Below are 15,139 nucleotides of genomic sequence, written 5' to 3' on the forward strand. Positions count from 1 at the left end.
GCACTGCAGCCGTAGTGACACAGTGGAGGCAAAGCTCAACAGCAAATCTTAAGAATACCATTCTGTAGATGGCAGAAAATCCAATGCGATTCTGGTCGTATGTGAAGTATGTTTAGCGGCAAGAAACAATCAATGCCTTCGCTGCGCGATAGCAATGGAGATACTGTCGAAGACAGAGCTGACAAAGCAGAATTACTAAACACAAACTTCCGAAATGTCTTCACCAAAGAAGGCGAAATAAATATTCCAAAACTCGAATCGAGAACAGCTGCCAACATGAGTAACGTCGAAGTAAATATCCTCGGAGTATTGAAGCAACTTACAAAACTTAATAAAAGCAAGTCTTCTGGTCCAGACTGTATACCAGTTAGGTTCCTTTCGGAGTATGCTGATGCGTTAGCCCCATACTTAACAATCATATACACCCGTTCGCTCGACGAAAGATCCGTACCCAAAGACTGGAAAGTTGCACAGGTCACACCAGTATTCAAAAAAAGTAGTAGGAGTAATCCACTAAATTACAAGCCCATATCGTTAACGTCGACATGCAGCAGGATTTTAGAACATATATTGTGTTCGAACGTAATGAATTACTTCGAAGAAAACCGTCTACTGACACACACTCAATATGAGTTTAGAAAACATTGTTCCTGTGAAACACAACTAGCTCTTTATTCACATGAAGTGCTCAGTGCTATTGACAAGGGATTTCAGATCGATTCCGTATTTCTGGATTTCCGGAATGCTTTTGACACTAGAATGAGATTTTCACTCTGCAGCGTAGTGTGCGCTGATATGAAACTTCCTGGCAGATTAAAACTGTGTGCCGGACCGAGGGACCTTTGCCTTTCGCGGGCAAGTGCTCTACCAACTGAGCTACCCAAGCACGACTCACGCCCCGTCCTCACAGCTTTACTTCTGCCAGTACCTCGTCTCCTACCTTCCAACCTTTACAGAAGCTCTCCTGCGAAACTTGCAGAACTAGCACTCCTGAAAGAAAGGAGAGCTTCTGTAAAGCCATAAATCAGTCTAATCTAAAAGCCGTAAATTCAATTAAATACCTAGGTATTAGAATTACGAACAATTTAAATTGGAAGGAATACACAGAAAATGTTGTGGGGAAGGCTAACCAAAGGCTGCGTTTTATTGGCAGGACACTTAGAAAATGTAACAGACTTACTAAGGAGACTGCCTTTACTACGCTTGTCCGTCCACTTTTAGAATACTGTTGCCTGGTGTGGGATCCTTACCAGATAGGACTGACTGAGCACATCGAAAAAGTTCAAAGAAGGGCAGCACGTTTTGTATTATCGCGAAATATGGGAGAGAGTATCACAGAAATGATACAGGATTTGGGATGGACATCATTAAAAGAAAGGCGTTTTTCGTTGCGACGGAATCTTCTCACGAAATTCCAATCATCAACTTTCTTCTCCGAATGCGAAAATATTTTGTTGACACCGACTTACATAGGGAGGAACGATCACAAAGATAAAATAAGGGAAATAAGAGCTCGTACGGAAGATATAGGTGTTCGTTCTTTCCGCTCGCTATACGAGATTGGAATAATGGAGAATTGTGAAGGTGGTTCGATGAACCCTCTGCCAGGCATTTAAATGTAATTTGCAGAGTATCCATGTAGATGTACATGTAAATACCCAAGCAAAAATAATGAAAATAAGTATGTCGCGACAAGTTGTTTGACGAATGTGAAGAAATGTAACGAAAGAGAAACTCCGCTTCCATTTATTAATGCAAGGAGAAAGTTTCACGCCAGGGCACACAGTCAAGGCGTTGACGCAAGTGAAATTATGTTACTCTTTTGAGTGGATGGCAGCCTACGAGCCACCACACTCTCTGCTGTGCGGCAATCCATCTATTTATTCACCACTAGCATCTTGCCCGCAGCTACGCCGTCGTATGCGTATGTTACATATATTTCACATATTTTTTGAAAGTTTCAGTGGAACGTTCTTTACACTAAACAATACTGTGAGACGTTACTTAATGGTATTAAGGACGGGGAGTAGGAGTTTAGTGTTTAGCGTCTCGTCGACAACGAGGTCATTAAAGACGGAGCGCAAGCTCGGATTAGGGAAGGATTGGGAAAGAAATCGGCCGTACCTTGTCAAAGGAAACATCCCGGCATTTTCGTGAAGCGATTTAGGGAAATCACGGCCGGAAGCGGGTTTGAACCGTCGTTCGCCCGAATGCGAGTCCAGTGTGCTAACCATTGCGTCACCCCGCTCTGCAACGAAATTTAAAATTTAAAGTCCTGAAAATTTAGATTTGTTGAATTTTTAAATATTTTTTCCGTCCTTTGGTCTTTTAATTTTCGAGGGTTGTATGAGACATGAAATTTTAACGTGCAAAAACGTAATTTTTGGTAGAAAAGCAGATGACATTGGACTATAAATGGTTACAAGCATTAAACTTAAGTACAGTACCTGTATATTGCAGTACTAAGTTTCTATCTTGGGAAAATGTTGAGTCAAATAAGCAAAAATCCATAAAAGGCCTAAATGGTTCAAATGGCTCTAAGCACTATGGGACTTAACATCTGAGATCATCAGTCCCCAAGACTTAGAACTATTTAAACTTAAGTAAACTAAGGACATCACACACATCCATTCCCGAGGCAGGATTCGAACCTGCGACCGTAGCAGCAGCGTGATTCCGCACTTAAGCGCCTAGAACCTCTCGGTCACAGCGGCCGGAAAAGGCCTAAATCAAAATTGCTGTAATTTAAAGTAAGATATTTAGTACAGGCTGTTCAACTCTATATGGTCACAAATTCTCACTCGCCCAACCCCAAGGTTTCATTGATTATAGATTATTATTTCCTGTTCCTCACGGAATGGCCTCGCGAAGAGTCTTGTTATTTATTAAAACAAGCTTCATAGCGACCTCTATGTTTTGCCGAAAGGCTCCGAGCCTACCACTTAAAGCAATACTTGGATCTTAAAATTTCTCATTCGCTTCTCTGATTTTTATTTCAAGATGGCCGGTTTTTTCTGTGGCTTCCTTATTTTCGTCCCATTGATGTCTTTCATTTTAGATACTGTCCTGTTCCAGAAAATGCTGTAAAAATTTACGTTTTTATGCTCTTTGTTTTGCACGGGAAATGCAAAATCGCTTTGCGTGGTACAACTCAAACGTACCCCTATGGTAGGTTAACAGGTTCATTGTTATACTCGAACTAGACATTGTCAGACCTTAAAATATAGAGGAAAATAACAGTTGTAAGTATAGGTACAGTATGAACGTAAGATTACTTGCAAACAAAGCGCAACATTCCGTAGTTAAGTTTGTGCACCGAAAAACTCACTAGGAACAGGTAACTTGTTGCCACTCCGAAACGCACAGTTGTTTCGATTCAAAATCGCGTGAACGGTCTTGTTCTTCCACATTTCACTCTGCAGTTTAGCGACAGATGCTTCCATTGACGCTAGAGGTCAGAGGCAGCTCTTGTCTGATACAGTCCCGCTGTCCAGTACCTCCACACCGCCCCCCCCCTCCCCCTTACAGGTGCAGTTGAACGGAGAAGAAGTAGATACGGGTCTGCCGTCCATTCATTAGCTATGGCCGCCCTTCAGTACAAACCCATGTTGATGACTACTCACAGCTCCAGCTAACTATTTTTTCGGCTCCAGTTCCAAATTGTGATTCAAACAGACACCGTCCGAACAGGCCTTGAAGGCCCAACGGCACCTACCGGCCGCCGTGTCATCCTCAGTCCTTAGGCGTCACCGGATGCGAATGTGGAGGGGCATGTGGCCAGCACACCACTCCCCCGGCCGTTGTCAGTTTACGAGACCGGAGCCGCTACTTGTGAATTAAGCAGCTCCCCAATTGGTCTCACAAAGGCTGAGTGCACTTTGCTTGGCAACAGCGCTCCGCAGACCCGAACGGTGACCCATCTAAGTCCTAGCCGAGCCCGACAGCGCTTAACTTCGGTGATCTGACGGGAACCGGTGTTACCACTGTGACAAGGCCGTTGGCTCCAAATCATGATTGCTTCTACCAAACATACTTTTGACCTTTTCCATCACTCCTGAACATTTGTATCTCAAGTACTTTTGAATCATTAAGGGCATTGCTGATTTATATTCGCAAGGACGAATAATTTTCAGGAGCTAGTAATACAATGACCAACGTGTTTTCATAAACTAATCAAAAATGAAACTTCCTGGCAGATTAAAACTGTGTGCCCAACCGAGACTCGAACTCGGGACCTTTGCCTTTCGCGGGCAAGTGCTCTACCAGCTGAGCTACCGAAGCACGACTCACGCCCGGTACTGACAGCTTTACTTCTACCAGTATCTCGTCTCCTACCTTCCAAACTTTACAGAAGCTCTCCTGCGAGTTTGGAAGGTAGGAGACGAGATACTGGTAGAAGTAAAGCTGTGAGTACCGGGCGTGAGTCGTGCTTCGGTAGCTCAGCTGGTAGAGCACTTGCCCGCGAAAGGCAAAGGTCCCGTGTTCGAGTCTCGGTCGGGCACACAGTTTTAATCTGCCACGAAGTTTCATATCAGCGCACACTCCGCTGCAGAGTGAAAATCTCATTCTGTAATCAAAAATGGTTCAAATGGCACTGAGCACTATGGGACTAAATTTCTGAGGTCATCAGTCCCCTAGAAGTTAGAACTACTTAAACCTAACTAACCTAAGGACATCACACACATCCATGCGCGAGGCAGGATTCGAACCTGCGACGGTAGCGTTCGCGCGGTTCCAGATTGTAGCGCCTAGAACCGCTCGGCCACCATAAACTAATCAATCGCCAGAAAGAAATATTAAATTCTTTCCCCTCCAAATGAAGCTATGCTGCGTTTTGGTTGTAGTATCGCAGCTAGTGATGAGACGAAGTCAATGACACAGTTAAAACGTTGAACTGTCAAGAAATTACAGCATAAAAATTTATTCGAAATTACGCTTAAGTCTTGTTTTCGCGGGGGACTGAACGACATTGGATTGCAAATTCAGGCCATTCATAACCCTATAATACTTCCCCTAGATAGAAATATTTGATCGGTTGTGTAACATCCTTTGAGAATATTGAATGAAGCGCAATGGACTTTTGTCTACGAATATCAGACTTGTTTATAGGTACGGCGAAATTATTTTCGCAGTAAGATGGAAAAATGAAATTCGAGTTCAGACGGGAACTTAGCTGTAGTCTTTCTCTTGATGTACCATGGGTTAATGAGAAAGCAAAGGGTGGAAACCATTAATTGTAGTAGTAGTAGTAGTAGTAGTAGTAATAGTAGTAGTAGTAACAGTAGTAGTAGTGCTAAGGAGAAGGGTAAGATCAAGAAGAAGATCTTGTCAACGTGCTTTAGGACAATCAGAGAGCTCTGCGACACTTCATGAATACAGGGTATTTAAGCGGCGATACAAAACATTCCTGTAGGAGACTGAAAGAATACTGAGGGAGAATTTTCTATGAACGCCACTGCAGTTTAACATATGGGGAAGACTGTATAAGTTATTGATTGAAAAGTTAACGGACCCACAGTAATGTTCACAACTCCTAAAGAGGATGAAGGGAGTCAGCAGAATATCTGATGAATCCACAAACACTGGTACTGTAATACACGCTCAACTTAGAAGTGAACTAGGTAACGAGTATGACAATCAGATGTTGATGATACCTTTCGGTCGAGAAGAAGTTGCTGTTGTAATTTCCAAGCTCAAAACTGGACAGGTACCTGGTCCAGATATGAGTCTACCCTGAGGTCGTACGGATGGTACGTCTACTAACAGTGCCATATTTGACAGCATTAGTAAACGAGGCGTTGCGTGTAGCTAGGATCTCGGCGATATGGATAACAGCTAGAGCAGTAATGATTAAAAAGGGAAAAGTCTGTAGCATCACCGAAAAGCTATAGACCTATATGCTTATTACACGTCTTGGTCAAATGTCAGGAGCATCTGCTCTGCAACCGGTTGCAGGCACACATGGAGCTCTTGGTTCTAAGCAAATGCCAATATGTTTTCAGAGAAGGGAGTGTTATATAGATGATGCACTTAACAGAGCTGTTCAGATTGTATATAATTCGAAGATAAAATTATGAAACGGCTCTGGCGATGGAAATCGCAGGCGCATTCGATAATCTCTGGTGACCTGTCACGTTCGCAGGCCTCCGAGATCTCAAAAAAAAAAAAAAAAAAAAAAGGTTCAAATGGCTCTGAGCACTATGGGACTCAACTGCTGAGGTCATTAGTCCCCTAGAACTTAGAACTAGTTAAACCTAACTAACCTAAGGACATCACAAACATCCATGCCCGAGGCAGGATTCGAGCCTGCGACCGTAGCAGTCTTGCGGTTCCAGACTGCAGCGCCTTTAACCGCACGGCCACTTCGGCCGGCTCCGAGATCTCATTGTTCCAGATGTATCTATAAGAGGTTCGTAGATTATTGTAGTCGACGTAGCGTCCGATGGCTTGCGGCCCACAGCAAAATAATAAAAAAGATTACCAACAGCTGTCCCCAAGGGTCCATACGTGCAGCATTGTTCTGGGACCTCAGTACCGAACCCCTACTATATCTGTGAGACGGGACAAATGTTATCGAGGGTGTTGTTGCATACGCAGGCGACATCCTAACAGTTGTAAGATTATCCTTGCTGGCACTGCTGACTATAAATTATCGTTGCACGTGGTGCGATCATATCACGAAACTACTGTGTGTTCCGCTGCCAGCGTCTGACGGCGTCGCCTGCGATTAGGCAGCTGCAAAACAATACTGCGACAAATTCAGCGGAGCGTACTTCTGAGGCTCACCGGTGCCTTTCGCACTACACCTGTAGAGGGATTGCTGGTTATCCTCGGGATATGTCCCGTGGATATCACGGTACGTTACACGGCAGAGCTGTACTGGCTGGGGCGCGAGGAATATGCTCGTGTGTACGACACCACAGGAATGATGAATACTGATAAAAGACGTTTACGGTCCTGGGAGACAGATGAATGGCAGTCTGACTGGGACACTAGGAGGACTGCAAGGTGGGTCTACAGCATGTTCACAAGCATGAGGCACAGTCTCAAACTGCGCGACGTTTCCCATACTAGTAGTATGGTGCACCTATTAACAGATCACGGCCCACGTCCCAGTCATTTACATCGAGTGGGTTCTAATAAGACACCAATCTACAGGATGGTTCCGCTGATCGTGTCGTTTTCGGATGCCCCTTTTTCAAGTAGCCAGAGATTGCAGACGATTAAGACTGCGATCTGTTAACTGTAGTAAGGGGCCAACACTTGTGGACCACAGCTGATACGATTCCGAATTGAAAATCTAAAACTTGACTCCTTAACTTTCCTTGATCTTATAGATCAAGCGGACGCTCTGAATATGAAAATAACGTCAACAGATCACAAGAAGCGTTTCCTCCGTTATAAATAATAATAAGCACATATAAATTTAATTACGAGAAAGAAATATTTAAGTAAAGTACGAATGCTATGATCACCCACAAGGATCTGCTTAGATTCGAGGATTGCCAAGGCATGCACATACCCGTGTGATCAGCGTAGAATAGTGTAGCAACAACAGGTTTAGAAATAGGTATAGTTATAGTCAGTCGACAAATATCGAGTTATTTCGAGGCTGTTACTAACATAACTAGTAATATAAGCTGGAACTTATTCCTTTTATTTTATGTTATTCCTTCATTAATTCTTATTTTCAATATTGTGTTTTGTTTCTACATTAATATTACCAATGGTTGCTGCTAACATAACATGTTACTATATACAGTACATAATACGAAACATTGTAAGTCACTATGATTATTTGATATGTACGACCTGTTTTTCCAGGTTCAAATGGCTCTGAGCACTATGGGACTTAACATCTGTCGTCATCAGTGCCCTAGAACATAGAACTACTTAAATCTAACTAACCTAAGGACATCACACACATCCATGCCCGAGGCAGGATTCGAACCTGCGACCGTAGCAGTCGCGCAGTTCCGGACTGAGCGCCTAGAACCGCTAGACTTTCCAGGTGATAGGTCTAAAATTCATGACAGTAAATTGAACTGAACTGAAGTGAGTAACGGTAGTAGCAGCTATATTCATCCATAGATCACTTTTGCAAGAATATTGGACATGTGTTGGTATTACAATTTAAGAACAGAGAAAATAACGTAATTCGTGTACACAGGCATTTATATACTTACTGGTGTAATATGACAAGGATGAGACAGGTAGCCGACCGCGAGCTGATAGCAGGAACCATTCCATCATTTCCCAGTAGTAATTGAGGGAAATCACGGAAAACCGAAAGCAGGATGGCCATCATCAGATGGAGCCTCCACCCTCCCGGATACAAGGTCAGTCTGTTTAAAACACTGTTACCTTATTCGTTTTATATCTACTGTATAATACTATTTTAGAGAGAAGTTATAGGACAAAGGGCACATTTTCGGGTCCACATTTTGTGAAAATCAGCACCTACTCTTTCATACACTATTTGTTTTACAGTTTTGTAGTTTTTCACAACTAATGCAGAATACTTTCGAAACTATATGCAAGTGTTTTGAACTGTTTAAGACATACTGATGTACGTAAAAAACTACACTTAAAAATATGGCGCAAAATGTTCTAAAATGATTCTTCAAAGCCAGGTCTCATTTAATCCAATACTACATGTCTGAAGGAGGCCAAATTTGTTTGTATGACATGTTGAGTGAATACTAAACCCATTTAATTCTGGTCATTAAGTATATTAAGCAGAACAAAACTATTACATCTTATATTTTTTTATTTTTTGAATGAAATTTTATTTGTCTGTAATTCAGTTGCACCGGAAATGAAGTTTAGGTTTACTAAATTTTTATAGGAAACTCCAACTTACAGAAAAAAAGATTAGGGCAATGATTAATAAACTTAAGGACACATCTGTGTCTAAATTATGAAAAGCGCAACTTATGGGAAGTTGTGAATTAGATTTGAGTTATACTAAAATGTGACACAGAACATTACTGAAGCGTAGTCTTCTGGATAATTTAGTAATCAGTTACTGATTATTGACGCGTCTCCTTTGGTAAAGGAAGTGGCAAAATATAAACAATGTGATGGTGTGGAGTGCCTGAAAGTAACTGAACAACAAACTAGTAGGAATGGTTTGGGATCCGCTAGAAACAGCATCACTGTTATCACAAAAATTTGAGTCATCTCAGAAGAACAGAGGCACAGGTTCCTCTCAATAATATAGATTTCTTTGTTTGTAATTTGATGTGTGGCATTGTTAGTATTTATTGCGCACTAACGAAAGTTTATACTCGCAAAAACCTGTAGTTCTTAGGTAACCAACTTTCAGTAGGACATTAACAAAACAAAATTTTCCAGTTGTTGAGAAAATATTAATGGTTTTCTGTAATTTAAATAATGCAAGGGTGGCGTGTACACTACCGTGACTTTAAAATATAGTTCAAAAGACTCTGAGCACTATGGAACTTAACATCTGAGGTCATCAGTACCCTAGAACTTAGAACTACTTAAACCTAACTAACCTAAGCACATCACACACATTTATGCCCAAGGCAGGATACGAACCTGCGACCGTAGCGGTCGCGCGGTTCCAGACTGAAGCGCCTAGAACCGCACGGCCACTCCGGCCGGCTAAAATTTAGTATACGAGTATACCCGTCATTTTTATTCTAAATCCAATAAAGTATATATCAATGAAATCAGGAAAGACAATTGAATTTAATGAAGTAGTATAAAATTCGATTTTTTCGCCATTCAAAAGTACCCTGTGCCCCTAATAATATACTGGCGCAAAAAATTAGTACACTTGGAAAGACTATGATGATTTTGGCCGGGTGACGGCATATGCCGACGGGGGTATCTACATCTACATCTACATGATTACTCTGCAATTCACATTTAAGTGCTTGGCAGAAGGTTCATCAAACCACAATCATACTATCTCTCTACCATTCCACTCCCGAACAGCGCGCGGGAAAAACGAACACTTAAACCTTTCTGTTCGAGCTCTGATTTCCCTTATTTTATTTTGATGATCATTCCTACTTATGTAGGATGGACTCAACAAAATATTTTCGCATTCGGAAGAGAAAGTTGGTGACTGAAATTTCGTAAATAGATCTCGCCGCTACGAAAAACGTCTTTGCTTTAATGACTTCCATCCCAACTCGCGTATCATATCTGCCACACTCTCTCCCCTATTACGTGATAATACAAAACGAGCTACCCTTTTTTTTCACCCTTTCGATGTCCTCCGTCAATCCCACCTGGTAAGGATCCCACACCGCGCAGCAATACTCTAACAGAGGACGAACGAGTGTAGTGTAAGCTGTCTCTTTAGTGGACTTGTTGCATCTTCTAAGTGTCCTGCCAATGAAACGCAACCTTTTTCTCGCCTTCCCCACAATATTATCTATGTGGTCCTTGCAACTCAAGTTGTTCGTAATTTTAACACCCAGGTAATTAGTTGAATTGACAGCCTTGGGAATTGTACTATTTATCGAGTAATCGAATTCCAACGGATTTCTTTTGGAACTCGTGTGGATCACCTCACACTTTTCGTTATTTAGCGTCAACTGCCACCTGCCACACCATACAGAAATCTTTTCTAAATCGCTTTGCAACTGATACTGGTCTTCGGATGACCTTGCTAGACGGTAAATTACAGCATCATCTGCGAACAACCTAAGAGAACTGCTCAGATTGTCACCCAGGTCATTTATATAGATCACGAACAGCAGAGGCCCCAGGACGCTTCCCTGGGGAACACCCGATATCATTTCAGTTTTACTCGATGATTTGTCGTCTATTACTACGAACTGCGACCTTCCTGACAGGAAATCACGAATGCAGTCGCACAACTGAGACGATACCCCGTAGGCCCGCAGCTTGATTAGAAGTCGCTTGTGAGGAACGGTGTCAAAAGCTTTCCGGAAATCTAGAAGTACGGAATCAACTTGAGATCCCCTGTCGATAGTGGCCATTACTTCGTGCGAATAAAGAGCTAGCTGCGTTGCACAAGAACGATGTTTTCTGAAACCATGCTGATTACGTATCAATAGATCGTTCCCTTCTAGGTGATTCATAATGTTTGAATGCAGTATATGCTCCAAAACCGAACTGCAAACCGAGGTCAATGATATAGATCTGTAGATCGATGGATTACTCCTACTACCCTTCTTAAACACTGGTGCGAACTTCGCAATTTTCCAATCTGTAGGTGCAGATCTATCGGTGAGCGAGCGGTTGTATATGATTGCTAAGTAGGGAGGTATTGTATCAGCGTAATCTGAAAGGAACCTAATCGGTATACAATCTGGACCTGAAGAGTTGCCCGTATCAAGCGATATGAGTTGCTTCGCAACCCCTAAGATATCTACTTCTAATAAACTCATGCTAGCTGCTGTTCGTGTTTCAAATTCTGGAATATTCCATTCGTTTTCCCTGGTGAAGGAATTTCGGAAAACTGTGTTCAATAACTCCGCTTCAGCGATACAGTCGTCGGTAACAGTACCATCGGCACTGCGCAGCGAAGGTATTGACTGCGTCTTGCCCCTTGTGTACTTTACATACGACCAGAATTTCTTCGGATTTTATACCAAATTTCGAGTGCCGGGTAGGTATAACCATCACATGCCGATACCATTACTGCTACAAAAGGGGCTCAATATGGCGCGCATCAGTGCCCAAGCAGTCTGAAAGCGCAGGCTTGCATTCTGCGTAGCAGAACGAAGCATGTCCGTAGGTATGCTGGCTATCTCTCTTGATACGCTCCGCTTTAGGTCAGCACATGTCTGAATGTTGTCCTTGTAAACCCTGTCCTTCAGGTAGCCCAATAACCAGATATCAGAGGGGGTAAGATCAGGTGATCGTACGGGCCAAGCATTTGGAAACGATCGGCTCATAGGGCCAACCCGTGTCAACTTCAGTCCTTGAGAGAAATTGGAGAGCGAAGTCAACACGTCCTTGTGCGTCCTGTGGTGCAAACTACTGTACGATATGGATATTCTACGGATACCGTTTGAGAATGATTCGAACCTCCTTCCGCACAGTGGACAACGGGATGTTCAACTGTCTTGACACAGCAGATTGGGAAAGAGGACCCTTCTGTAATCCTTTCAGCCGGTGATATTCTCGAAGTGCAGCTGCAGCATTAGTGTCGTTTTGATAATAGAGGTTCACCAATAACGCCCAGCTCCTTTTGTCCAAGCTCATGTTGACACATCAACAAGTGCACTTCGATTGGTCAGGTGTGTGAGACTGTGAATGACTGATCAAGGCACCTGGTGGCCATAGTTGGAACTGGGCGGCGGCGATGAGACGCATGGAAATCATGCACCCCATACTCTGCAAATAAATTCTACCAAGCTAAGTGCTCGTATAATAATTAGTTTCCGTATTATAGCGCGTTAAACAGGGGAAGTTTAATTATAGCCACCCGGTAGAGGTACTGATAATCGTTCCACATCTACATCTACATTTATACTCCGCAAGCCACCAAACGGTGTGTGGCGGAGGGCACCTTACGTGCCACTGTCATTACCTCCCTTTCCTGTTCCAGTCGCGTATGGTTGGCGGGAAGAACGACTGCCGGAAAGCCTCCCTGCGCGCTCGAATCTCTCTAATTTTACATTCGTGATCTCCTCGGGAGGTATAAATAGGGGGAAGCAATATATTCGATAACTCATCCAGAAACGCACCCTCTCGAAATCTGGACAGCAAGCTAAACCGCGACGCAGAGCGCCTCTCTTGCAGAGTATGCCACTTGAGTTTGCTAAACATCTCCGTAACGCTATCACGCTTACCAAATAACCCTGTGACGAAACGCGCCGCTCTTCTTTGGATCTTCTCTATCTCCTCCGTCAACCCGACCTGGTACGGATCCCACACTGATGAACAATACTCAAGTATAGGTCGAACGAGTGTTTTGTAAGCCACCTCCTTTGTTGGTGGACTACATCTTCTAAGGACTCTCCCAATGAATCTCAACCTGGCACCCGCCTTACCAACAATTAATTTTATATGATAATTCCACTTCAAATCGTTCCGTACGCGTACTCCCAGATATTTCACAGAAGTAACTGCTACCAGTGTTTGTTCCGCTATCATATAATCATACAATAAATGGTCCTTCTTTCTATGTATTCGCAATACATTACATTTGTCTATGTTAAAGGTAAGTTGCCACCCCTTGCACCAAGTGCCTATCCGCTGCAGATCTTCCTGCATTTCTCTGCAATTTTCTAATGCTGCAACTTCTCTGTATACTACAGCATCATCAGCAAAAAGCCGCATGGAACTTCCGAGACTATCTACTAGGTCATTTATATGTATTGTGAAAAGCAATGGTCCCATAACAATCTCCTGTGGCACGCCAGAGGTTACTTTGACGTCTGTAGACGTCTCTCCATTGAGAACAACATGCTGTGTTCTGTTTGCTAAAAACTCGTCAATCCAGCCACACAGCTGGTCTGATATTCCGTACGCTCTTACTTTATCAGGCGACAGTGCGGAACTGTATGGAACGCCTTCCCGAAGTAAAGGAAAATGGCATCTACCTGGAAGCCTGGGTCTTATGAACAAATAAAGAGAGTTGGGTCTCACACGATCGCTGTTTGCGGAATCCATGTTGATTCCTACAGAGTAGATTTTGGGTTTCCAAAAATGTCTTGATACGCGAGCAAAAAACATGTTCTAAAATTCTACAACAGATCGATGTCAGAGATATAGGTCTATAGTTTTGCGCATCTGCTCGACGACCCTTCTTGAAGACTGGAACTACCTGTGCTCTTTTCCAATCATTTGGAACCTTCCGTTCCTCTAGAGACTTGTGGTACACGGCTGTTAGAAGGGGGGCAAGTTCTTTCGCGTAGTGTGTGCAGAATCGAATTGGTATCCCGTCAGGTCCAGTGGACTTTCCTCTGTTGAGTGATTTTAGTTGCTTTTCTATTTCTTGGACACTTATTTCGATGTCAGCCATTTTTTCGTTCGTGCAAGGACTTAGAGGAGGAACTGCAGTGCGGTCTTCCCCTGTGAAACAGCTTGGGAGTAAGGTGTTTAGTATTTCAGCTTTCCGCGTGTCATCCTCTGTTTCAATGCCGTTATCGTTTCAACGACGTCAGCCAACAGATAGCTTGTTGCCATGGCTACCACAGTGCTATCTTTAATAGGGAATGCTTAGAGCCAGATCGCTCAGTGTGGTGCAGATGTGTGACGCATTAGGCACAGACATGCACTCGTGCTGCTTCCGGCAGCCTACTGAGCGACTTCGAATGGGCTTAAATTATGGCCTTCCCAGTGGCGGGATGGTCATTTCGGAGAACTGCCACTCAACCTGAACACGTTGCATCCGTTGTGTAACGATTCTGGTATCGGTGCTCACGTGAACAAGTTTCTGGACACCCACGCAGCACAGGCACCCGGTGTTGTTGTTGTGGTCTTCAGTCCTGAGACTGGTTTGATGCAGCTCTCCATGCTACTCTATAACGTGCAAGCTTCTACATCTCCCAGTACCTACTGCAAACTGCATCCTTCTGAATCTGCTCAGTGCATTCATCTCTTGGTCTCCCTCTTCGATTTTTACCCACCACGCTGCATTCCAATATTAAGCTGGTGATCCCCTGATGCCTCAGAACATGTCCTGCCAGCCGATCCCTTCTTCAAGTTGTGCCACAAACTCCTCCCCAATTCTATTCAATACCTCCTCATTAGTTATGTGATCTACCCATCTAATCTTCAGCATTCTTCTGCAGCACCACATTTCGAAAGCTTCTATTCTCTTCTTGTCCAAACTATTTATCGTCCATGTTTCACTTCCATACATAGCTACACTCCATACAAATACTTTCAGAAACGACTTCCTGGCACTTAAATCTATACTCGATGTTAGCAAATTTCTCTTTAGCGTCTCATTTCCTAATGTAATTCCCTCAGCATCACCCGACTTAATTCGACTACATTCCATGATCCTCGTTTTGCTTTTGTTGATGTTCATCTTATATCCTCCTTTCAAGACACTGTCCATTCCGTTCAACTGCTCTTCCAAGTCCTTTGCTGTCTCTGACAGAATTACAATGTCATCGGCGAACCTCAAAGTTTTTATTTCTTCTCCATGGATTTTAATACCTACTCCGAATTTTTC

General features: G+C 43.1%; 1 pseudogene; it reads right to left on the minus strand.

The window, feature by feature from the left end:
• Window positions 1-3,883: 3,883 nt before the first annotated feature.
• On the minus strand, window positions 3,884-4,002 carry LOC126263914 (5S ribosomal RNA; annotated as a pseudogene).
• Between the last annotated feature and the right edge of the window lie 11,137 nt (window positions 4,003-15,139).

The sequence above is a fragment of the Schistocerca nitens genome, chromosome 6 (assembly GCF_023898315.1).
Source record: "Schistocerca nitens isolate TAMUIC-IGC-003100 chromosome 6, iqSchNite1.1, whole genome shotgun sequence".
NCBI lineage: Eukaryota > Metazoa > Arthropoda > Insecta > Orthoptera > Acrididae > Schistocerca > Schistocerca nitens.